This window comes from Gopherus evgoodei, chromosome 1, assembly GCF_007399415.2.
Source record: "Gopherus evgoodei ecotype Sinaloan lineage chromosome 1, rGopEvg1_v1.p, whole genome shotgun sequence".
NCBI classification, from domain to species: Eukaryota; Metazoa; Chordata; order Testudines; family Testudinidae; genus Gopherus; species Gopherus evgoodei.
Window position 1 is genome coordinate 58,704,432 of NC_044322.1, and position 26,162 is coordinate 58,730,593.

The following is a 26,162-nucleotide window of genomic DNA, read 5'->3' on the forward strand; positions in this document are numbered from 1 at the left end:
CCACTAACGCACATATTGTTGAGCTCGTGTTTAGATAGTTCTCCAGTGCCATCCCACAACTCTTGGGGCCTGTGTGTTCTGTCCCTTCTACCTACTCACTTCCGACACATCTCCTATGCACTGCAAGCTATCTGCTGTGTTCAGTGCGAGGAGCCCATCCGACATGTAAAGATTATCTACCACAAGGCTAAGAATGGCAAATCCAGCAACAATCTGTCTGTGTACTCTTACCACAAGGTATTCAACTGCTTGTTTACTGCTGCCCTGAGCATGGAGCCTTCAGTACTGCATAACATGCTTCTAAGCAGGGCACGTTTGATTTTTTTTGTTTCTGTTTTTTTTTAAGACCAATGCAAAGATATAGGTGCACAAGACATCCCTTATTCCATTGCTTCCCTGGCCCCAGCCCCAGTAATGACAGGCACACCTTTTGGTTGCTTGTATGGAGCCTGCAAACCAGCAGTGTCTTGAGTTCACTCCATGGGAAAATTCTAGTCCTTATCCTCATGGATGTTGTGCCAGCCACACCATAGATGCAACTGGCTGCAATGGTATCCAGACAGGTTTGTAGGCAGCACCAGCTTGCTTTCAACCTGCCAGATGCACACTCCAACACCATCTGCAACTGCTAAGTGTATAATTAATCCTCCTTCTGCCAGGTGCTCTGTGATGAGGGTACGGTTTCATAAGTCATGACAGTAGGGGGTAAGTGAGATCTCCTAAAACAATTGGGCACAAATACCCCATTGATAATCATATTATTTGGAGGGAATAAGGTCCCTGCTTATCCAAATAGAGAAACATCAAATCTCCTCAGTACCCTGGTGTCATGCACGTTTCCTGTACATCCCACATTGGTGTTCATGAACCTGCCTTTGTGATTGACCAAGGCCTGCAGAACAATACAATAGTACTCTTTGCAGTTGACATATTCATGTGCTCCTTGTGGTAGGCAAACTATGGGCACTTAAGTGTCGTCAGTGGCCCCAGCGCAGTGTGGAGACCCCATTCTCTGAAAGCCAGTTATTATTTCAGGCATATTAGCAATGTCTACCACTTGTGGGGAAACCACAGTATTAATGGTCTCACAAACTACCACCAGCACATCATTGACAGTTGACTTGCCAATAGTAAACTGTAGTTAGGGGTAGCCAGCTTCTAGATGGCAATAACAACCTGCTTCTGGACTGCTATGGCCTCCCTCATCTGCAGTCCTGGCCCTGGAGGGTCGGTAGAGGCAAGCTCTTTGTACAGATTCAGGAAGGTGGTCTTTATTATGCAAAAAATCTGTAGCTACTTCTAGGTTTGCCTGACAATGTGATCCCACTGTGCCGTGCTAGTCATCCTGCATCAAAAGCACTAGTCTGTATAAGAAACCAAAGTTGCAGCATGCAACAGATATCTGTCTTCTGCCATTTATGAGCGCTCCTCCAAGTCTTGTCCCCACCTTCCATTCAGCAGGAAATGCTGCTGAAATGTCACTTACCGTCTTCTAGACCCTCTATCTGTACCCCATTGGAATAACAGTTCAGCCACAAGTAGAAACAGTTCATCCAGTAGTTCCGGATCCATGGCTTGGCACCAGCTGGAACAGACAGAGCGGAAGTGCCTCTGCTAAATGCTACACCCCCTACCACGCGCCTTTCAAGATCCAGGGGTCCTGCATATGCCTATCACAACATGTATTGTACCTCATCCAGTGCACAGAATGCCCCGATAAGAGCTATGTGGGTGAAACCAGACAATCACTGTGCTCTTGAACGAACTCACACAGGAAATTAAAAAAGCCAAAAACACCCTGTCACCTGTGGGTGAACATGTTTAACGAAGTGACCCCTCTGTATCTGACCTATTAAACCTCATCCTCAAATGAAACTGCACAACACTTTCTAAAGATGAGCCTAGGAGCTTAAATTCATAACTTTGCTAGACACTAATAATCATGATCTTCATAAAGACACTGGATTTATGCTTATTATGACAATCCATAACCCACTAACCCCCCTTTTTGGTCCTGTGACTACAGGGATGTTAACGGGCCACTTCACCTTGAATGGTCCCTTAGAGTATGTGTTAAGAACTTATCATTAAGGCTGTGAGTCTGTCATGGAGGTCACGGAAGTCACGGACTTTTGCAGCAGCTGGTTCTGGCTCAGGAGCTGCCCAAGCCGGGGCTCAGAGCAGGGGGCTGCGGGCGGGTGCTTACCTCAGGGTGGGGGGCTCCCACTGACATGGCCCTGCAGCTCCTAGGCGGTGGAGGGGCTGGAAGGAGGGGCTTCGTGCCATGTGGTGCCTCTGCCGCAGGCACCACCCCTGCAGCTGCCATTGGCTGTGGTTCCTGGCCAATGGGAGCTGCAGCAACCAGCGCTTGTGCTCCTCCACTGCCTAGGAGCTTCAGGGACGCGGAGTCGGGTAGGGAACCCCGGCCAGCTCCGTCAACCCTCCCCGCTCCCAGTGCCAGTGGCATCCTGGGCCACCTCCCCCAGCACCTGTGGCGCAGCCGGACCGCCTCCCTTCCCTTCCGAGCACCTATGGCCCCCACCCAAGATTTAGGCATAGGTATTTTTAGTAAAAGTCATGGGCAGGTCAAAGGCTATGAATTTTTGTTTTCTGCCCATGACCAGTCCATGACTTTTACTAAAAATATCCGTGACTAAAACGTAGCCTTAGTTATAATAAACTATCTGTTCAAGCTTATGTCTACCTGTGACACTCTGAGTACCTTTCCCAGACCTGAGGAAGAGCTCTGTGTAGCTCAAAAGCTTGTCTCTCTCACCAACAGAAGTTGGTCCAATAAAAGTTATTACCTCACCCACCTGTCTTTCTAATGTCCTGGGACTGACAGCTACAGCCAGACTGCATTTTGCTAATTGGGCTGGCTAGCTAAGAACACATCCGCACAGGGCCGGCCTTAGGATTTATGGTGCCCTAGGCGAGATTATTAAACTGGTGCCCCTGTGCCTGATCTGCTCTTAGCAACACAAACATAAGCTTATAGTATTGGAAAACTTGCCACATTCACATTATTAAAACCAGTTTAACTTAATTAAGCACACTGTAATGCTGATGGATTAGCACTAAAGAAGCAGCACTATAGAAAAAATTCTGATATGACAGAATGATGCAAATAATATATATTTTTTAATTTATCAAAATTTTATTGGAAATTTATATGAAGAGGTATTGAAACAAAGATTTGTTTTTAATTAAAAGCAATCTTTCTGGCTTTTTTGGCTGCAAAATCAGTAATAATGTCATCGTATGACAAAGACAAAGTCGTGTCTTGTTCGATCGCAAGAATAGCAAGACCAGTCAAGCGCTCCTGACTCATTGTAGAGCGGAGATAGTTTTTAATGAGCTTTAGTTTTGAGAAACTCCGTTCTCCTGATGCTACTGTTACAGGAATTGTCAGTAGAATACGAGTGGCAATGTACACATTAGGATATATGTCAACAAGTTTGCGGGTATGAATAAACTGTACAATGTCCATCACCGATTTTGCAGGTGGCAACATTGATGACAGTGTACTCAATTCTTCGTACAGTTCAAGTCCATTTAAATCAAAAGTATCACCGTGCTTCAGGAGGCTCTCTAGATTCTTGCACTTTGTCATTAGTTGCTCTTGTTTTCCTATTTCGTTGAATTTAGTTATGTCATACAAAAATCCAAACTGTTCATGGTGTACTTGCAAGGTATTAAACCTTTCATCAACAGCAGCTACTGCTTTATCCATCACAACATTAAAAAATTCAACCTCAAATTTCTTTTCTGGATCGTCTATGGGCATGATCTGCTGTACAGATTCTTCACAAAGAAGTGTCCCTGGCCTTTTTAACTCATATTAACTATGTATTTACTTTATGAAAGTTGGAGAAAACATTGTGAAAACGTAAAACATTGGCTGCCCAACTTCTGGGCTGGCAAAAGTTATACTGACTCACAGGGAAAAAAAAAGGCAGGAGAATCTTAGTACAACATATGGTCACTCTATACCAGGGGTCGGGTCGGCAACCTTTCAGAAGTGGTGTGCCAAGTTCACTGTAATTTAAGGTTTCTCGTGCCAGTAATACATTTTAATGTTTGTAGAAGGTTTCTCTCTATGTCTATATTATATAAATAAACTATTATTATTATCTGAGGTCTTGGCCACCGGTCCTGCTCAGGCCACTGCCAGCTGAGTAAATGAAACCCCAAACCGGCAGCGGGCTGGTGGCTGGAACCGTAGACAAGGATCCCAGGCCCTGCTCAGCCCGCTGCTGGTCTGGGGTTCTGACCACCAACTCCTGCCAGCCAGGATCCCGGCCGCCAACCCCCCCTCAGCCGCTACCAGCCTGGGATTCTGCTCACCCAGGCTGGCAGGAGGAAGAGTGGGGCTGGCGGCTGAGCTCCTGACGGGCAAGGGGCCGGCAGCTGGAACCCCGGAGTAGCAGTAGGCTGAGTGCTGCTGGCACCCCAGACTGGCAGCAGACTGAGCCACTCAGCCCGCCACCAGCCCGCTCAGCCCGCCACCAGCCCACTCAGCCCGCTGCCGGCTGAGTGAATGGAACCCCAGGCTGACAGCAGGTTGAGTGGTTCAACTGGCCTGCTCAGCCCACTGCCAGCCTGGGGTTCCTCGGGGGTCCTCAGGCCAGCAATAGGTGCTGAGTGAGGCCGATGGCTGGTATTCCAGCTGGCAATAGGGCAGCAGCTGGAACCCCAGAGCAGTGATGGGCTGAGCCGCTCAGCCTGCTGCTGCATACCATCAAAAATCAGCTCACCTGCCACCTTTGACACGTGTGCCGTAGGTTGCCAACCCCTGCTTTATACACTAGTAAGGAGATGAGCATATTACAGTTGTTGGAGGGCTCTTATCAGGAGTAACAGGCTATAGGAAAGTCAGTCAACATTTTTTGTTTCTCTCATGAAAACTGACCCACTCCCTGCCTCAAACCAAACCTGTCACTAATAATTGTCAACAACTTAATTTTCTGTTTTTGGCTAAGATATTGATTTTAAAAAAAAATATTGAAATTGGATTCAGGATTGTTAGCAAGAATTTTTGGCAAACAAAGTTGTTAAATGACAATCTAAATGGCAACACACTACTGCTTTCATGCTTGGCTCACCCCCAGCCTGCTGGTCCAACAGCTGCAGTAGAGGAGGAGATAGGTGGAAAACTGCAGGACCCCAAAATCCACCTCTTGGGGTGCAGAGTGGCAACAGCAGCAGCAAACCCTAAGGTCCAATCACACGCCAATGGGCACTGCCGCCAGCTGTCATAACATATTCCCAGATTTGGACCTTAGCGTCCAAAATATGGGTGTTAGCATGAAAACCTCCAAGCTTAGTTACCAGCTTGGACCTGGTAAAGCTGCCACCACCCAAAAAATTAGAGTGTTTTGGGGCACTCTGGTCCCCCAAAAAACCTTCCCTGGGGACCCCAAGACCCAAATTCCTTGAGTCTTACAACAAAGGGGAATAAACCATTTCCCTTCCCCCCTCCAGGTGTTCCCTCCCTGGGTTCCTGGAAAGATATACAGAAGCAAGCTCCGTGAATCTAAACAGAGGGACTCCACCCTCCCTATTTCCAGTCCTGGAAAACACAAGTACCGAGAGAGAGCTAATCTCTCCTCTTCCTCCCTCACCCAAAGGGTATGCAAAGTCAGGTTAATAAATCTAACACAAAGAGATTTCCCCCCCCTGACTTCTTCCTCCCACCAATTCCCTGGTGAGTTGCAGACTCAATTCCCTGGAGTCCCCACTAAAGAAAAACTCCAACAGGTCTTAAAAAGAAAGCTTTATATAAAAAGAAAGAAAAATACATAAAAATGGTCTCTCTGTATTAAGATGACAAATACAGGGTCAATTGCTTAAAAGAATTATGAATAAACAGCCTTATTCAAAAAGAATACAATTCAAAGCACTCCAGCAACTACACACATGTAAATACAAATGAAAAAAAACAATAAACCCCTATGGTTTTATGATCTTTGTACTCACAATTTGGAAACAGAAGATTAGAAAGGCAGGAGACAGAAAAAATCCTTCTCATAGCCGAGAGAGTACAGGCACAAGACAAAGAACAAAAAACTCACACACAAACTTCCCTCCACCCAGATTTGAAAAAGTCTTGTTTCCTGATTGGTCCTCTGGTCAGGTGTTTCAGGTTACTCCTTTCCAGGTGAAAGAGACATTAACCCTTAGCTATCTGTTCATGACACCAGCTCAACAGACCATGGTGAAGTTAGCACAGCATCTGATCTCAGGGACGGGGCACCCATGGAGCCACAGCAGCTCACCCTGCCCTGTGCAGCTCCCCCCGGATGAGATGGATCGCTGGCAGCTGCCAGCCCGGGGGAGAGAGGCTCCCCAGCTAGGGTGGCCAGATCCAGATGTCCTGATTTTATAGAGCCAGTCCTGATATTTGGGGCTTTGTCTTATATAGGCACCAATTACCCCCACCTAGAGTGACCAGACAGAAAGTGTGTAAAATCAGGACAGGGATGGGGGGTGGTGGTGGTAAAAGGAGCCTATATAAGAAAAAGACCCCAAAATTGGGACTGTCCCTATAAAATAGGGATATCTGCTCACCCTACCCCAATCCCCTATCCTGATTTTTCACACATCTGGCTAACCCTAGCCAAACCCTGTGTGACATTCCAATCCTGGCTCGCTGCCGAGGAAGTGAGTTACTTTCACTTTCATTTCTCAGCACGCAACCAGCCAGCCTCCCCTCCCCCCCAGCACCTCTTTCAACCCAGCGCTGACGGAGGGGAGGGAGGAGAGAGAGAGGGGTGCTCCTGGGGAGGAGGGAGAAAGCAGGGGATGCTCCATGGGGCAGAGGGGAGGTGAGCTCCTTTCCCAACCTTTACCCCCTCCCCTTCCCAGAGACCCCAGCAGCCAATCCCATTCCTCAGACTGTGCTGCATTCGGCTCTCTCTAGGACCCAGCAGCCCTGCTTCTACACTGTCTGGGCTGCCTGGAGAGTGGTGCCCACAGGGAGAGTGAGGCCCTACGCGGCTGCCTATTCTGCCTATGCCTAAGGACGTCCCTGCATCCGCACAGAGGCCCAGGAAGGACAGACAAGTTCTTCTACAATACACCAACCAATTCCTAGGGTGGCTTAATTTAGTAAGGCACTAAGAACCCTGGGATACACCCCCAAAACATATGTAACTGCAGTGTCAATGTTAATGCCACTAGATGGGAATGGGGCATGTGCAGCTCTCTAGTGTGGATATTTGGCAATGGGTTTGGCAAGCACATGTGCATATACCAGGGATCGGCAACCTTTGACAAACGGCCAGTCAGGGAAATCGGCTGGCAGGCCGGGACGGTTTGTTTACCTGCAGCGTTCTCAGGTTCGGCTGATCACAGCTCCCATTGGCCACGGCTTGCCATTCCAGGCCAATGGGGGCTGCGGGAAGCGGCTGTCTGCACATCTCTCGGCCCACCCCGCTTCCCACAACCCCCATTGGCCTGGAACAGGGAACCGCAGCCAATGGGAGCTGCAATCGGCCAAACCTGTGGACACTGCAGGTAAACAAACCACCCTGGCCCGCCAGTAGATTTCACTGATGGACTGCGTGCCAAAGGTTGCTGATCCCTAGCATATACGTATGAGCCAGGATACACATACACTCTGCAGTGTGGACATACCCTTAGAAATCCTTAAGATAGTATGGTAGACAAACTGATGGAGCCACCAGATAAGTGTTGGTACAGAATAATGAGCATTCCCACCTCAGTCTGGCACTTGAACTGTTGTCTTTTTTGCTTTCTTTCTTTTTCTATCCCTTTCCATGTCAGTTAAGTCTTTTTTGTTTGTTTTTTCCTTCTTCTGCCACATCTTACAGTTGTAACTGTTAAGTCTTTTCTTTTTCTTCTTTCTTTAGCAACTGTATAGTAAAACTAATTTGTTTTGTCAAATGGATTATGCACGGCACAGTGCTGATATCTGTATCACTGTGTCAGAATCATCAGGAGAGTTTATAGAGACTCTAGATACTAATTATGGGTAAGTGCTATGCACATGCCTGAACATGTGTCTGCTTTAGGGACAGGAATATATGGAGCCAGATTATGGAATCTATAGTAGAATTGTCATTTTTAACCTTTCTTAAGGATAAAATGGCATACAAGAATGATGCCCTTTATTGATGCATGGTTCTCTAATTCATGCTGTTGCTCTGCTGCAAATCAAAGGCAGAATGTGGCTCAAATGTATGTCAGTTTGTAGGTTTTTTGATAGATTTTTATTTTCTGCCATACCACTAGCCATTGTACATATTGAATGTGTTGGTTTTAGTCTATCATTACTGATAGTTGTCGTTAAATTACTATTCTGAAATTTGATGTTTGCAGGAACTATCCTGTACTATTTTTGAATTCCCATAAGCAAGCTTACTTAAAAGCTTTATGATACTGTATATGTCTTATATTTAATATTTAATAGATTATCCCACTAGTCGTCATTCTTATCTCTCACAACATGCATTGCTCTACACATAGCTGTAAAGGACAATATTTTAAACTTATTTCCAGATGGAAATTTAGGAGAATGGTTTTGCTCTGCTTTTATGCCCAAACTGTTTACTTTCAGTGACATATTTTTAATGTCTTTGCAGATCTTGGTTACTGTACTTCAAGCAATCTTTGGATACACGCTTCTACAAACTTGGTGGATATATACTACAAACAGGTACTGTATAGGATAACTCCAGAGTTGGTCTTGCATTGTTTGGTTATTGATCAAAGTTTTTATGACTATTTGTTGTAATGTTGCACTTCTTAAATCCGCTGAAAAATCTCAGTTGTCATTAATGGAGTAATGTGGTAGATCTTTGTATGCTACATTTTTGGTAATGTATGTAGTATTTGTATCAGAAAACAAAGAAATGCATGATGCACATGATTGTTTAGAGAGAACTTCATAGAACTAAATATACAGGTTTAATTTCAAAGTGGGCACAATTGTAGGTGTACATGAGCACCTAGGCAGTGGGGTTAAGATATAGCCCTGCATATGGGCCCAGATCTTCCAAACTCTGACTTAACTTTGCTTCTGTAAGTAGTCTTGTTGATTCCAACTGGAATTATTCAAGGTGGTAACATTAAACATATGAGTAAATGTTTGTAGAATCAGGGCTGTAGAGGGTGAAATCCTGGCCCCACTGAAGTTAATGACAAAACTCCCATTGACTTGCATGGGGCCAGGATTTCTCCCAGAATGCCTGTGGCGAATGCACAGGCAGTTTCAAAAATGTGTACATTCATATAACTAAGCAATTATTAGATGATTTGGAGTTATTCAATTAGGTCTCAAAAGTTGAGTCATGCCTTGTGACACTTGAAAATGTTGTGCTACTGGAGATGAAGAATGTGAAATGAGAAGATTTAGAACAGTTTATTCATCCAAAAAGATTTACAGAACTAGATAATCTTTCTATTTTATATCTGAAGAGAAGCAGGGTTTTTCAAAGATACGGATTTGACAAACAAACTTTATCCTATATGAGGAGCTTAAAAGATTTAGCGGGGGAAAGGATGAATTGTTCTTATGAAATAAAAACTAGGGTCAGATCCAGGGTGTAGTGGTCCCCCAGGCAAAGATGGGATTTGGCAGTAACCTGGTTGTTCCTTAATAGGCCTGTCTTCACATGAGTAATTGGACATAGGTGACTCCTTATTTCTTGGGGGACAGGATTATGGAGGTAAATGGATTAGCAGGCTGAAACAGAAAGTCTGTACTAGCTAAAATAAGGGGGAACATCCAGGGAATGATTTACAATGGACAAGATAACAATGGGTAAAATAAGCCTGGAATATAAGGTGAGGTAAAGAGTAAGTTGCACATGGACAGTGCATGTTGTACAGTGGTTTTGGCAGTGACCAAGCCCATCCCAAAATGTTTAATGAAATGTATCGTTTCATCTGTAGATTTTAGTGTATGTTGAAAAGCTGGAGAAGTACCATTATCTCCATTTTCTGGAGAAAAAAATATGATTTTTTAAATTAAAAAGATTTTTTAAATTTAAATTGGATTTGTTATTTAAATAGAATGTTTTTTAATAAAAACATTTATAATTGAATTTGAAATTTACAACTTATGTTAAGTCTTAAACTTACTATAATCTATTAAAATAATTTAAATTAAACAGAAAAATAATATTAAGGAGTACAATTTTCGTGCCAAATTCTAAAGAAACAGCACTGAACTGGTGGAAGTCACTCGAAATGAGAGTTTGCTGAAGTACTAAACCAGCTTTTGACAGCAGTAACCTCTTCTGTGGGTACAGAGAGAATATTTTCTGCACTACAATGTATTCCACTGGTTTTGTTCAGTGATCAGTTCATTCAAAGTTAAGAAACCAATAGGGACTTGGACAAAAGCAGGAAAGCTTGTTTTTCCTCTTCCAATCTGTGGTAAAATTTAGGTGTGAGAAGATGAGATCTACTAATTCTAAAATCTTGAAGCATAAGGTGACCAGAAAAAATCAGTTCAATTTGCTAAGTACAAAATAATGGTTTAGATAGATAGATAAACTGTTTAATAACTTTACTTTTAAATGCATAACATGTTTTGATAAACCTTATTTTCTTATCTATTGGGCACACTGAAGGTACTTTATTTAATTTTAAAAAATAATTAAAATGCTATTTTTGTGCATTTTTAATTGATTTGAAAAGAGAGCTTGACACAAATTGCAAGTAAAAATTAATCATCTTGTAAATAAGATATGCAACATTCACCATTTTCTAACATAATAAAAATGTAAAGAATCTGAATAAATGCAAGTTCAGATATCTAATTGCTTAAATAAACGTGTATTATAGTAGTGCAGTAGTGCCACTATCATTCAGGTTCCATAACAACTTTTATTTAAACTTAGACCTTTCTGAGTCCCATAATATTGACATGCATTGTCAGAGTCCTTTGAAATTTGATGCTCATCAGGAGGTGCAGTATAGGGATAGTGACTGAAATTTGGGATCATTCGAAATAGAGGTTGTGGAGATATAAACCCTGAAAAAAACAGCTGTTTTTGAAAAAGTTTTTTATTTGCAGAGCTAGAGATAAAACTGTTGATGTGATGCAGGTCAAAATCATCTCAATCTGTGAAGTTTTACCCAAGGTCATTTATGACACCCTCTAAATCTTTGGGGGCCCCAATCTGAGCATGGTACGTAAGAACATGTTTGCTTCTTTGCTTGCACAGATGTGTAGTCCAGAAGGATTGTATTGTGCATGCACCAATAAACAAAACAAAAAAAACCAACCTTGTGAGGATTTCTGTGCAGCCACTTTGTACTTGCCTGGTTAGTTTGAGAGAATGTGTCAATACTACTGCCTCTGGTGAACATCCCAACATTGACATTTCTAATCTGTACACCTGTGCAATAAAGATTTAATAATTCATATTGCTTGCTGCAAGTCGTCTCTGTTATATTGTGTTTTCATTTTATGGGGAGGTTTGCTGTGAACAGAGCAGAATATTTTTATTGTATCAGCTGGGGAGGAGCCAAAGACAGCAATTGGTGTGTGTATGGGGGTGGAGAGTGGCAGGACAAGGACAGGGTGTGGGGTTGTGGCAGCAAAGTGGTTGGGCAATGAAGATGGGTGGTAGGCAAGCTTTGGACTGGTTGAGGAAATATCTGTATCGTAAGCTGCTGAGGAGCTGGGAAGGGAGGGAGTGGCTACTTGCTGAACTCAGGGTAGGTTAATGTGGTGTTTTCTAAGACCCATAATATGGAGGTTTGGAGCTGACAGTGCAGGTACCTTGACCACTGAAAGAGAAGAAATATGTGTGCTGCCATATTTCCAGCGTGTGGATTCCTGGATCGTGAGGTTGCAAAAGTTTGCAGGAGAGCAAGGGGTAGAGCATGACATGGGGACTGCTAACTGCAGGCTGATTTGGGAGGAGAGACATGGCCTGCATTGGCATCATATTTTACCCACTTTGCAGCATTTACGTGGTGCCAAAAGAAGTTGTGATCTACTGGACATTGGGTGATTCACTCAGGCAGAAATGATCTGGGACTTATTCCTGGTGTACACATCAAACTATGTCTGAGAGCATATTTGGACTGCATCAGAGATTTGTGTCCAAGAGCAGTGATGGCTTTCTCTGACTTGTCTGAGCGTCTACATAATTGCCTCCGTGACAATATGAAAGCTATTAATATGTTCTGGAAGAACATTTTTGGGAAAATTTGAGGGTTCATGGTGTCACAGTTCAGGGCCACTGCACTTTCCTTCCCCCTCCCTGGTCCAGCAAGGGAAATGAGCCTCTCTCTCCTGACCAGGGTATTTCCAGGCTGCACAGTTCCCTGCTTGCACTGTGAATTCCCCAGCAAGTCAGACTGCCTAAGGAGGCTTGCTTTCCCTTCTCAGATGCTATAAACAGTATCATTGCCCATGGTTTAAGGTAACCATGCAGCTTTTTCTAAGCAAGCACATTTATTCTTAAGGGACATGCATTACAGAGAAAACATGTTAAAACAATAAAAGAACCTACATGCATGTTAAGTTTACCAGAGATCATCCACCACCTCTCTCCACGAGGGCTTTGGTAGATGACAGTCCTTGCTTAAGGATTGGCGCCTGCCCTTTGGACAGAAAGTCCTTTCCATTTGCTGGGTCAGAATGAAGGCCCAGAGTCAGTTTAAACTCTGGCTATCCAAAAGTCCTTTCTTTGTCTATTGGTCCCTGGAGAATCCAGTTTGAACCAGGATAATTTGAAACTTGACAAGGAAGTGTTACCTCTTTGGAGGTGTTACAATCTAAGTGAATTTGCCTAAGTCACTCCTCCCACCTCTTTTCTTAGACCCTGGAGAGGCTGTGGTTACCACGCTTCCCCAGGGAATTACAGGCAATCCCTGGATTCTGTTGCATTCTGTAGGTATACATGCGGCTCTTCCCCTTACCTCACACATGTCAGAGTCTTCAAACATACATCTCCTCATATAACCACGGCTCTGTCACACACCTCCAAGTAATCCATGCGTGTCACAGGCCCAACTTCTGCCTCCATTATTTAGTGTAAGAACACCTAATACACTGACTGCACCTGGATTATATATAAATAATTCCCCTTGGTTACTGCCAGCTGTAGGAGAACAGAGGGAAGATTATGTGGACAACTGATTCTTTTTTTTTTTCCTTTCCTTTTTGTCCTTTTAGTCTTAGATGGAATCCTCTGGGTGAGAGTGAATGGGGGCGGGGGGTGTAAAAAGAGTTAGAGAGCCTGTACATTTCAGCCACTGTGGGGTTGGCAAAGGAAAGTCCTGCACTTAAGAAGGATGTATCCCGTGCACTGCTACAGCCTGGGGACTGACTGGCTAAGCAGCAGTTCTACAGAAAAGGACTTGGGGATTACAGTGGATGAGAAGCTGGATATGAGTCAGCAGTATGCCCTTGTTGCAAAGAAGGCCAACGGCATATTGGGCTGTATTAGTAGGAACATTGCCAGCAGATCGAGGGGAGTGATTATTTCCCTCTATTCGGCACTGGTGAGGCCACACCTGGAGTATTGCATCCAGTTTTGGTCCCCCCACTATAGAAAGAATGTGGAGAAATTGGAGAGAGTTCAGTGGAGGGCAATGAAAATGATTAGGGGGGTGGAGCACGTGACTTACAAGAGAGGCTGAAGGAACTGGGGTTATTTAGTCTGCAGAAGAGAAGAGTGAGGGGGGATTTTATAGCAGCCTTCAGCTACCTGAAGGGGGGTTCCAAAGAGGATGGAGCTAGGCTGTTCTCAGTAGTGGCAGATGACAGAACAAGGCGCCAATGGTCTCAAGTTGCAATGGGGGAGGTCTAGGTTAGATATTAGGAAACACTATTTCACTAGGAGGATGGTGAAGTGAAGAACTGGGAAGGGTCATTTTAGGGAGCCGGTGGAATCTCCATCCTTAGGCCCAGCTTGACAAAGCCCTGGCTGGGATGATTTAGTTGATGTTGGTCCTGCTTCGAGCAGGGGATTGGACTAGATGACCTCCTGAGGTCTCTTCCAACCCTAATATTCTGTAATTCTATGGAAGGTATGTGTGTGAATTGGTCTTATTGGGTGTTGCTATAAGAGGGCAGAGTTAAGGTTACATGAACAACTTTAAGTGTGCATTTGCAGGTTTTCAGAAGTTTGTTTTGCTCTATTCAGTGTTCTGCAAGGGTATGATATACCACCAAGCACCTTAACTCTGCATTAACGTAGTTTTTCGCCATAGAATAGATATAGTGTACCCTTCTGGTTAGCAAAAAAAACCACATCATATTTAGTGTAAAAAGTATATTTGGTTGCACATCAATGTGTTTTAATGCTTACCAACGAATGAGAATCAACCTTTCTTTAGGAAAATAACTAAAAAGTACAAATACAGATCATGAGTAAAATCAATGATTTAAATCAAAGTTTGTGTTTGCTGTTTTAAAACATGATTAAAATTGATGATTTAAATCCATTTGATTTTAATCAATATACCCTGATGAATGGGGCAACCTCAGACAGAGAGAGGCCAAGTGTCTTGCCCAGGGTGATACAGTGAGATAATTTCAGAGCCAGCAAAAGACTCTCAGTCCTTTGCTGCCAGAATTCTAGCTGTAATGCAGCTGGTACAAAGGATCCTGAAATGCAATTTTTTCTGATTCTCTCTCCTTTATACCTCCAGCCTCTCATCACTTCTTTTCTTTCCTTATTTCTCTCCTTTTCATCTGTTCCATCTTCATGTTGTGCTTTAGTTCTATAATTTGTTTTTCTTCCCTGTTTATTTTGCCTTTTCACATCTTTAGTGTTTTACTTGCCTTTTTAATTCATTTTGGGTCTCCGGGTGTGTGTGTGTCAGCAGCAGTAGTGTTATACATGGTAGGGGCTGCGGATGACAGATGGAAATTCACTAGACCCAGTTTCCTTTATATATATAAAGGAAGTTTCTTATATATATATCTACTCTTCATGGAGCCTGTTCTAAAAGGAAACTTGCAGGCATTCTTGTAAGTTTCCCTTTGCATTCAGCTCTGTTGGATGTCCCCTTTGATTTTGTGCCTTATGGGCACCTGCTTTGCAGTTTATGTCTAAACCTAACTGGAACAAGAACAAACTTGAACCTTATCCTATTCCTAAATAGAACATAAACCTTTATTAAATGACCCAAATTCTCCTTTCTTAGAGGACTTTAAATTCTATACAGTGATCCTAGCGTTGTCTCTAATGTGACCCATACTTGGGCATGCACAAGCAGATACATACTAATGGGGCTGCTACTTTATCTGGACTGTGTTTTGTTTTGCCTTGTGTGTCTGTGCTGGGGCTGTAGCAGAACTCCTGGAGCAGCAGTAGTAGCTCTGACCTAGAAGTTCCAGTTGTTAGTAGGGGAACAGGCAGCTGTGGTTCATCTGTGGACCTGCAGTCCTAGAATGGGGGGCAAAATGGCCTTTTCCTGTCTTCCTTCTACCCACCAGTGCCCCTTCCCAGAGTGAGGTGAGTTGCTCTTCTTTTCTTACTGTGCTGTGCAACACCCTCAGTTACTGAGAATTATGCTTTAAGTTTTACAGAGATACAACGTGCCAGAAGTAAAGCACTAAGCAATGTATGACTTCTTTGGCTTAGTTAATTTTCCATTGCTCCTGGGAACTACTGACTGCATGCACACAGCTGTTTGGGCACCACCCAGTGACAAAGTGATTCTTCACAAATAGCAAGCCTATAAAGCCATCAGTATTCAGGCTATAGTGTATGGGATGCCAAGCACTGATGAGGCAGCCAAATTCTCTGAATCCTGTCATTTTGCCCAAGATTCCAGGAAGGAATGATTACATATGTGCACACATTCTTTGACAATCTACCAGGCATAGAGTATTTGTAAATGTAGCCTCCAATGGAAAAATGGATTTGTATGATTTTTTTAAACTACAGTGGTTGTGTAAAAGTGCATTCTCATTTGACTCTTGGGAGTCCGGCCCTGCACCCCTCTTCCTGGGACCCACAGTGACTCTTAGCCAGCCAGTAAAACAGAAGGTTTATTGGACAACAGGAACACAGGTTACAGCAGAGCTTGCAGGCACAGTCAGGACCCCTCCACCGAGTCCTTCTGGGCTTTCAGGGTGCTTGGATCCTAGCTAGGATACCCTGAATTCCGCCCACACAGCCCCAAGCCCAAACTCAAACTGCTTCCCTCCTGCCACTCCCTTCCTTTGTCCCCTTCCCGGGCAAAGGTGTTGACCTTTCCCCTCCCTTACCTAGCTCAGGTTACAGGCCCTGGCATCGTCCATCCCCTAAAGTCCTCCCCTGCTCTCCCACTCCCCACACAGACAGTCCCTACTCCATCACATCTGTCTGAAGTACTTTAAAAGTGAATGGGATGCACTTTAGTGTTTATGGCACATAAGTTTGTCAGGAACACGAAAGAAAAAGTAAAAGATATTGTGTCAAACTGACCTCAGTTTATGTCAGCATAGTCCTGGTGGAGTGCCCTGATGGCAAACTCTTTTGCAAGGATTCAGGTTATGGTGGCAGGGAGTGGCTGTAAGTAATCTAGTTGATGGAGAGGATGAATGTGATCAGCCATTGCCGTTCTAAATTGACAGCTCAGACTTTTTGAAAAGGCGCATAGCTAGTTTAGCCAGGGAATGCCCCAATTTATCAGTTTCCCTCAAGGTTCCTGTTGGCAGAGTTCTAGCAGGAATAAAAGCATCCCCACTTGCTGGAAACTGAATACAGAATGATGATACCTTCCCTTCCCATTGGCCATAGAAGACAGATGGCATAAGATGGTGTACTTGGTCTGCTATTTTTTGAAATTAGCTAGCAAGAGACTGAAGTTCAATGCATGGACCACTTGTTTGTTTAAATCAAATATAGATCAGAAAATGCCTCCTCTGTTCACAGATGCACTTGTTACCAAGGAAAGGGTGTTTCAGTCTTACTGGGCACTTGCAGCGTTAAATTGCTAAAAATTATTAAGTGAGGAATCTGGTCATTTTTAGGGGGGAAATCTGTGTTTCATCTGTGAAAGCCTGTGCAAAACAACAGAAGAGGTGAACATTTGGCTCTTGTAACCTTGAAAATATAAATGTTTTTACTGTAGCTAAATCTGAAATATTAAACACAAAACTGGTGTTAAATTGTGACCAATTGACAGAAGCCAGGAAATTCAAGCTTAGGACTGACAGGGAATCAGATGAAGTCTGAGTTTAGGCAGCTTTTCAAAGAGCATATTAGTATCCTCAGTTGAGTGAGACTACTTGCTATCTTGTAATTTTTTGTAATCTGTCCTAAGTTTTCTGCGTGGAGTCTAACCTGTAGTCACAAGGCTGAATCCTGAGCCCTGCTTTGGCCATTTTGCTCTCTCCAGTGGTGCATGCTGGTCAGAAAAAATGGCAGATCTTCCTGGGTAGCATGTTTAAAATCTGTGTAGCTGAATCCTACGCCACCTCCAGCCCCTTCTTGGCCTCTGGAGTAAGGCGGTCATGGGGGTGGGGAGAATGAGAGATGGCCAAAACATAGAACCGTAGTTTGTGCGCCAGATCCTTGGGGCCATGTCCAACTGAATATAGTTTAGAACAAACTTGAGGCTGCTGCAGTCTACAACAGGGGCTGAAACAGACCCCAGCCAGTCCAATAATAGAGAAGCTGAAAGCAGCTTCTTTGTTCCCTCCCATCCAGATGTACCAAGCTCTTACCTTGAGTCCTGATCCAAACAACTCCCTTTCACTTCAGTGGGATTTGAACAAGGCTCCTGATGCACCTGGGGATTGAGGCAATACTGTATTTTAGTTAATGCCGATGAGTAGTAGTAGTTTTGAAAGTTTGTTTAGATAAAGCATCAGTTTCTGCAGTTTTGCTATGATTTGTAATTTACCCTTTGCTTTCTAAAATAGGTAACAGTTCCTTATTTTCTATCGGAGAATATATTTCTGCTGTGATATACCCTATATTTAACAAAGTTGTGCAAAAATAGTACCTGTTGACAATTTTATTTATCTTATGCTGTACATTTTGGGTTAGGTGTTGCAAATATTTGTCTCTGTTAGCAATGCTAGAAAGTATGTTTAGAGTGGATGATTACAAGCTGCAGTACTTGGTTTAGTAATTCAAGTCTGAAAGCAATTCTTCCCTATGATTCACAGGAACAATTGTGGGCGAGTCACAGTGCGAAATACACCGTATTTTATCAAGTAACATACTATACTATAAATTGAAAATGTCAGTACTGCATTACACAACTGTCAGACTTTAAATTAGAGCAATAAATAGGAACTTTGAAATTGTCTTGGTTAATATTGCTAACCATTTATAGTTCTAGTGAAACCAAACACAGATTTCATTTTGAACTAAGAAAAGTAAAGGAAAACGAGTATAGTCCTTCTACTTCTGCAACTTGATTATTAAGGTGTGCATATAGTAAATGTACGGTACCATCATGGTGCAAGTGAATTTGGATCACCTAGTAAAATCCAGATAACTGGATTATTATGTAACTTCACCAATCATAAATGTTTCTCAGTGACAATCTGTCATCCTGTAAACAGTTACTGCGTGTCATGCATGCATGGTGACACATGTAATCCAATATATTTACACACTCAATATAGATAATGAAAGGCTTCTTACGCGACCATTCAAGGAACTTTGATACAAAAGTAATTGCTTAATAGGTATGGTTGTCTACTAATTCTATTGCACCTTTGTACTTGGTGTATTTGGGGATATTTGGGGGCTGTCTCTTAAAATAGAGTGTAAGTATACATACTCATACTCTACATACTTTCTATATAGATACTTATCTTGTACTCTATATATTCTGGCCCCAATGTATCACAGTGATATATGTTGATATTTAATTCATTATGATATGATTGAATCCATATTATTCTAGTCACTGTGGTTAACATAGGACATGAGTAACACATTGTTTTGTGTGAAGACAGCCTACTAAACAGAGGGTGCCATAAATTGGGAACTGGCAGTAAGTCACTTCCATGATGATGACCATCGCTAATGTCAACTTTTTGAACAGCTTACTCTTTCTGTCCTTGAAAACTGCCTCTTGTAGAAGCTAAATTTGAAAATGTAAATATGATGTGATTTGTTTGTTGTAATGTGATTTACTTAGGCCAATAGATGGAGGCAAAGAAAAATCAGACAATTAAAAACAGTTAAAAATGGAACCACTTTCTTGAGAAATTCTCTATCTATAGAATTTTGAGAAATTGAGCTTTTTTATTTTTGGAAATAGAGAGGGATGAAAAGTGGACTTACAAGGTTGACAGAACAAGAAGTAAAGGAGTAATGGTCTCAAGTTGCAGTGGGGGAGGTTTAGGTTGGATATTAGGAAAAACTTTTTCACTCTGAGAGTGGTGAAGCACTGGAATGAGTTACCTAGGGAGGTGGTGGAATCTCCTTCCCTAGAGGTTTTTAAGGTCAGGCTTGACAAAGCCCTGACTGGGATGATTTAGTTTGGAATTGGTCCTGCTTTGAGCAGGGGGTTGGACTAGATGACCTCTTGAAGTCCCTTCCAACCTTGATATTCTATGATTCTATGAATCTATGATTCTAAGGTAACGCTGGTTACAGCTTCAATTATGGAAAGATTACTTATCTCCATAATTACCGTTATATTAACAGAAAGTTTTCATTTATTTATTTTGAAGTGTTCTTTGTTTACAAACCATCTAAAAAGTTCTAAAGTTTGAAAATCACTGCTCTCTTATCTTGGGTCTATGGTGAAGAATAAGTTTCAGCTTAATATTGCAGATATGCTCTGCCCTACCTGGGGAAGAGCAAAGGTTGATTAAATTCACAAAATAAGGTTCTTTCCAGTTTTCTAAATATGTTACTCGGCTTAAAATTAATGCAATTATTTACTAGTCACATACATGCTAATGAATCCTGATAGTCTAAATTGGCCCATTGTGAAGAACTTCACTGTCATCTCCATTATTATCCTGGCATTTTACCGAAAAGGAAATAATTACTCTAGTTTTATACATGTAAAGCAAAATGCTTTTGGATTTTTTTAATACATTCAATTTCAGGTTACCATTAATTTAATTACATTTAATTAGTAAGACTATAAAAGAGCCACTGTATTTTTGCAAGCCTGTTTTCTAAACTTAAATCCCTAAGAGACCTGGGAGAAGCTGATTGTGTTAAACAACAACTGAATAGGTTTTGGGGGCAAAAAAGAGACTACTGTACTGAAGCTGAGGGCTGGAGTTTCCAAATGAGGGTCTATTATTTATGTAAGAATGAACTCTTAGGAAAACATTTACAAAAATATAGATTAAAAGAGTTTGGGTATTAATATGATTATTCTTTTTAGATTTGAGTCAATATTAACTATGTGCAGCCAGTAGCGTCTGCCAATAATGAAAATAAAACATTTATATTAGTAAATTCATTTAAACTGTAAAATATTGAAATGTTTTTAATATGCCAAGTGATACTGATTTGTAAAAACTCAGATTATTTTACAATTATTATCAACAATTTACTTTACTTTCAAAAAGAATGGACTGGAATGTTAAATAGTGGCTAGCTTTAGCTCTCCAAGTTTTGTTTTGTTTTAAATCTTTGTGGAGTCCTGGGTAAGAATCCCCCTTGACTTGCAAGACAGACACAGCTGTAACATGAGCAGGGAAAGATGGAGCACCAGTCTAGCTGAAGAGGTTTCTGGCTTAAGGCTATTTCAGGCCGGAAAATGGATACTTTGTTAAAAAAAAAACCCTACAGGGCAATGTTAAGCTATTTGCAGACAGCTGCATGTTCAGCCTTTTTGGACAGTATGGTTAAGTGGTTAATTAAGTGGACAAGTCAGATCTCAGCAAGCCCTCAGGGAGAAGGCTGCCAGTACCTCAGCTTCCCATGAAAATTTTGGCAGCTGTGGGTCTGATGCCATAGCAATCTCATCTTGCAGAGTGGCTGTGTGTGATCTTCTGATATGGCTTCTCAAACCAATTTTATTGGATTTCCCCCAGTCGCTGCCACCCATAGGCAAACATTTAAAAAAAATGCAACTTTCGAAACCAAAATTCCACTGCAGCGACTTTTTGTATTTTTCCCCATTGTACATAACTAATAACATACTTGTGAATAAGTGAAGATTGTTCTTGTAATTGCCCTGACCCTCTTACCCAATTCATTCAGTGACACAAGCTGTAGATTATGACCTAACAATTGTTTCCTTGACAACAAATTGCAGTACTACAAGCAGCATGTTCAGGCATCAGTGGATGAATCAGGTAAGAGCAGAAGGTTGATTAAAAAAGGAGAAACTGCCTACTTTCACAAAGGAATCATTACTGAAGGGGAAACATTTGTAGGAGCGTGGCCCAGAGCCTTAATGAAACATGATAACACACTATTAGAGTTTTAGGTGCTTCCAAGGTGCCCTCAATATCCCCATGTTATCTAAGTATAGAAGTATCTGTGTGTATCTTGGAACTGGGGACACTTTGCAAGTAACTAAACAAATAAATAGTGAGGGCTAGTTCTTCATCTTCAGTGGAGCTACCAAATGTCACCAGCTGAGAATCTGGCCCAATGAATTTAACTGCAAGAAACTGAGGATATCTGTGTATTTTCTGACCCACATTCCACCAAATAATGCAGCAGTAGGCTTGTAAACTCTTTTGCACAGAGACACGGTATTTCTTTGTATTTGTACAGTAGCTAGTACAATGGGGCCTCTGAGTTCTGCAATATTGAATATATAATAAAGCTTTTTAAAGTATATTCTGTAGCATACAGCACTGTAGAACACAGTCATTTTAATTAAGGTTTATCGTGTCAATATTTGCATCTTGAAAGGTCTTTGCACAATTAGTGCTATAAAATGGAACTGGTTTTGATCTCACACTAGCATAAATCTGGAATAACTCAATTAAAATTAGTGGAGTTGCGCCAGTTTTATAGTACAAGAGAGATCAGAATCAAGCCCAGTCATTTCAGTGGGGATTTTCAGATCAAAAGTCATCTTTTCAAAAAGCCCCAAATTAAAATGTTACATAATATACCATATCACAATAGCTTTAAGGGAATATGTAGTTATTTGGGGGTAAATGTTGCAGGATTCCAAAAAAAAAAAACCCCAAACCCTCAGCACTTACCTCCATAAGAGTTAATTTCATTCTCATCATGAGAGCTTGCATTGGGAATATTATGCATTGCCTTAGCTCAGATGTTATTTCCAAAAAATATGGAAATAATAGCTCACAGTGCTGCAACCTGTTAGGAGATCTCGTGGGAAATCTCATAAGATTACGTGATGGGTTTGAAATTAATCCATGTCCCCACTGTATTTGCACAACATACTATTGTTTCTCTGCCTGCTCACAGGGAAAGGTAAACACAGCAGTCCTAAATTGGTAGGGAACCTGCAGCAATAAATTCTCCCTGTAGGAACTAAATTTCTTTGTATTAAAGCAGCAATAGACAAAATAGATTATGTACCTTTTTTACACTATGGACATCAGGCATACCGCTGTTTGTCCTTTTAAATTACAGTTGTAACTCTCTTATTTGCATCACTTTCTGCAGACATTAATTTGCATTATCCTTATCAAAATCTGAAGGAAATAAAGAAGGATTAAAAGTGAATGAAGAGCGTCTTCCTTTTATTAGTGGATGTTGCCCAGCCGTGTCCCTACCATCTGTCATTCTTAGCCTGCTTCTATTCAGGTTTGCATGGCTGTGGCTCTTTTAGCCAAACCAATCTCCCCATTGACTTTACCAAGGTGCAGCAGGGATTATCAAGCCAAAGATATTTTGTCAGACCTGTAGCCAGTGAATCACCCTGTGACACCTGCTGACTATGTGCCAGCTCTTGCCAAGGTTTTAGGCCTTAGCCAAGCACTGTCAGATTCATTGCTAGAAACCAGTCTGTTTCACATAAGAATGTAAGAATGGCCTGTCATAAACAGATGGTTAAGGGTTAATATCTCTTTTACCTGTAAAGGGTTAAGAAGCTCAGTGAACCTGGCTGACACCTGACCAGAGGACCAATGGGGGGACAAGATACTTTCAAATCTCTGTGGAGGGAAGTCTTTTTTTGTGCTGTTTGTTTTGTTCGTTGTTCGCTCGTGGGGCTAAGAGGGACCCGACGTTCACCTTAGGTTTCTCCAATCTTTCTGAAACAGTCTCATGTTCAAAATAGTAAGTATTAGCTAGAAAAGGCGGATTAGTCTTATGTTTGTTTTCTTAACGTGTGATTGTGTATTTTGCTGGAAGGATTTTTACCTCTGTTTGCTGTACTTGAATCTCAGGCTAGGGGAGTGGGAAGTCCCTCTAGTCTATATGAGCTGAATACCTTGTAAACATTTTCCATCCTGATTTTACAGAGATAGTTTTTACTTTTTTCTTTCTTTAATTAAAAGCTTTCTTTTTTAAGAACCTGATTGATTTTTTCCCCTTGTTTAAGACCCAACGGGATTGGGTCTGAACTCACCAGGGACTGGTGGGGGGAAAGGTGGGGAGGAAGGTTAATTCCTCTTTGTTTTAAGATCCAAGGAGTTTGGATCAGTGTAGCCTCTCAGAGTAACCCAGAGAGGGGAAAGTCTGGGAGGGGGAAAGGAGGGGGGATGGTTTATTTCTCCTGGTTTTAAGACCCAAGGGGTTTGGGTCTTGGGTTCCCCAGGGAAGGTTTTGGGGGAACAGAAAGTGTGCCAAACACTATATTTTGGCTGGTGGCAGCGCTATCAGATCTAAGCTAGGAATTAAGCTTAGAAGTGTCCATGCAGGTCCCCATTTTTGGATGCTAAAGTTCAAAGTGGGGGAAAAATACCTTGACATGGCCATACTGGTCAGACCAAAGGTCTGTTTATCCCAGTATCCTGTCTTCCAACAGTGGCCAATGCCAGGTGCCCCAGAGGGAATGGCCAGGTAATCATCAAGTGATCCATTCTCCATCGCTCATTCCCAGCTTCTGCAAACAGAGGCTAGGGACACCATCTCTGCCCATCCAAGATAATAGCCATTGATGGACCTATCCTCCATGAATTTATCTAGTTCTTTTTTTAACCCTGTTATAGTCTTGGCCTTCACAACATCCCCTGGCAAAGAGTTTCACAGGTTGACTGTGTGTTGTGTGAAGAAATACTTTCTTTTGTTTGTTTTAAACTGCTGCCTATTAATTTCATTTGTTGACTCCTAGTTCTTATGTTTTAAGAAGAAGTAAATAACACTTCCTTATTTACTTTCTCTACACCAGTCATGGATTTATAGACCTCTATCATATCTCCCATTAGTTGTCTCTTTTCCAAGCTGAGAAGTCCCAGTTTTATTAAACTCTCCTCATATGGAAGCCGTTCCATACCCCAGTCATCTTTGTTGCCCTTTTCTGAAGCTTTTTCATTTCCAATATATCTTTTTCGATATGGGTCAACCACATCTGCACACAGTATTCAAGATGTGGGCGTACCATGGATTTATATAGAGGCAATATGATATTTTCTGCCTTCTTATCTGTCCCATTATTAATGACTCATAACATTCTGTTCACTTTTTTGACTGCCGCTGCACATTGAGTGATATTTTCAGAGAACTATCCACAGTGACTCCAAGATCTCTTTTTTGAATAGTAACAACTAATTTAGACCCCATCATTTTATATGTATAGTTGAGATTATGTTTTCCAATGTGCATTACATTGCAATTAATTAACATCGAATGTAATCTGCCATTTTGTTGCCCAGTCATACAGTTTTGTGAGATCCTTTTGTAGCTTTTCACAGTCTGCCTTGGACTTAATTATCTCAAGTAGTTTTGTATCATCTGCAAATTTTGCCAATTCACCTCACCTATGTTAGCATGGTTAAAATGGGTATTGGACTTATAACAATGTGTTTAGATTTCATGAAGTGTTGTAAATTGCTGCATGGATGACTCTCAATTATAATTTCTTTATCAAATGCTATAAGATAATATTAAAGTTTTTGCTTTATGACAGTAAAAAGTATTCACTCTGAAACTGAGAACCCAGTCAGAAGGGATTGTCTCCTAACCATCAAAAAAGGCCCATCAAAAAAGGCCCATTGTGGAACATCTTAATACAAAGACTTTGATTTCCCTGTCACGCCCATGAAGAGGCTACATGCGAAAGGGCTCGTCCCCTCAACTTGAATTCTGGAAGAAGGAAACAAAGATAGCTGTCAAGAAAATTTTTCTTCTCTCTTCTGCTGTTTGGATTCTCATGGGGCTGGAACTACAGAACAGCAGCAGAGATCCCCCTCGGTCAACCTAGGTTAGCCCTAAGGACATTCAGAGCTGACATATTGCTACAACTCTGTTACCTTTTAAAACCATAGACTGTAACTCATTTGTTTATCTGTGCTTGCTTGCTTTAACCTTGTAATAACTCTCTCATTTCTTTTTCCTAGTTAATAAATCTTTAGTTAATTTATTACAGAACTGGTTACAAGTATTGTTTTTGGTGAGAGATCTAAGGTACAAATTGACCTGGGGTAAATGACTGGTCTCTTGGGACTGGGAGCAACATGAATATTTTGTGATTTTTGGTGTATAGCAGGGGTTGGCAACCTTTGGCACATGGCTCACCAGGGTAAGCACCCTGGTGCGACGGGCCAGTTTGTTTACCTGCCGTGTCAGCAGGTTTGGCCGATCGCGGCTCCCACTGGCCACGGTTCACCATCCCAGGCCAATGTAGGCTGTGGGAAGCAGTGGGGGCTGAGGGATGTGCTGGCCCCAACTTCCCACCGGCCCGATTGGCAGCGAACTGCGGCCAGTGGGAGCCGCAATCGGCCGAACCTGCCAATGCGACAGTTAAACAAACTGGCCCGTACCATCAGGGTGCTTACTCTGGCGAGCTACGTGCCAGAGGTTGCTGATCCCTGGTGTACAGCAGCCAGCTAGCACTAAGTCCAGCTTGCCTGGGTGGCAAGACATACTGGAGTGCCCAAGGGGACTGTCTATGAATCCTCAGTAAGACTATTATAGTGCTTCTGGAGTTCTTGTTTGTTACTGGGTTGGTAAAATCTAGTGATAGAACAGACAACCAGTTTGGGGTTTCTGCCATGCTACATGACAGTCTCCCCTGAGCAAAGGTGCTGGAATTAGAGGTGCTAAGGGTGCTGCCGCACCCCTGGCTTGAAGTGGTTTCCATTATATACAGGGTTTACAATCTGGTTCAATGGCTCCCAGTACCCTCAATATACAAATTGTTCCAGCACCCCT

At 42.2% G+C, this 26,162-nt stretch overlaps 1 protein-coding gene across 4 annotated transcripts in view; it reads left to right on the plus strand.

Moving 5' to 3' along the window:
- ENOX1 (ecto-NOX disulfide-thiol exchanger 1) overlaps positions 1-26,162 on the plus strand; it is a 543,507-nt gene that overhangs the window by 86,504 nt on the left and 430,841 nt on the right. For 3 of the 4 annotated variants that reach the window (XM_030565681.1, XM_030565709.1, XM_030565691.1), the window contains exon 2: positions 8,607-8,680. The gene's annotated coding sequence lies outside the window, so the exon portion shown is untranslated. Of the gene's footprint in view, positions 1-8,606; positions 8,681-15,401; positions 15,453-26,162 lie in introns of those variants that run through there. The other variant, XM_030565701.1, reaches the window with a different exon arrangement.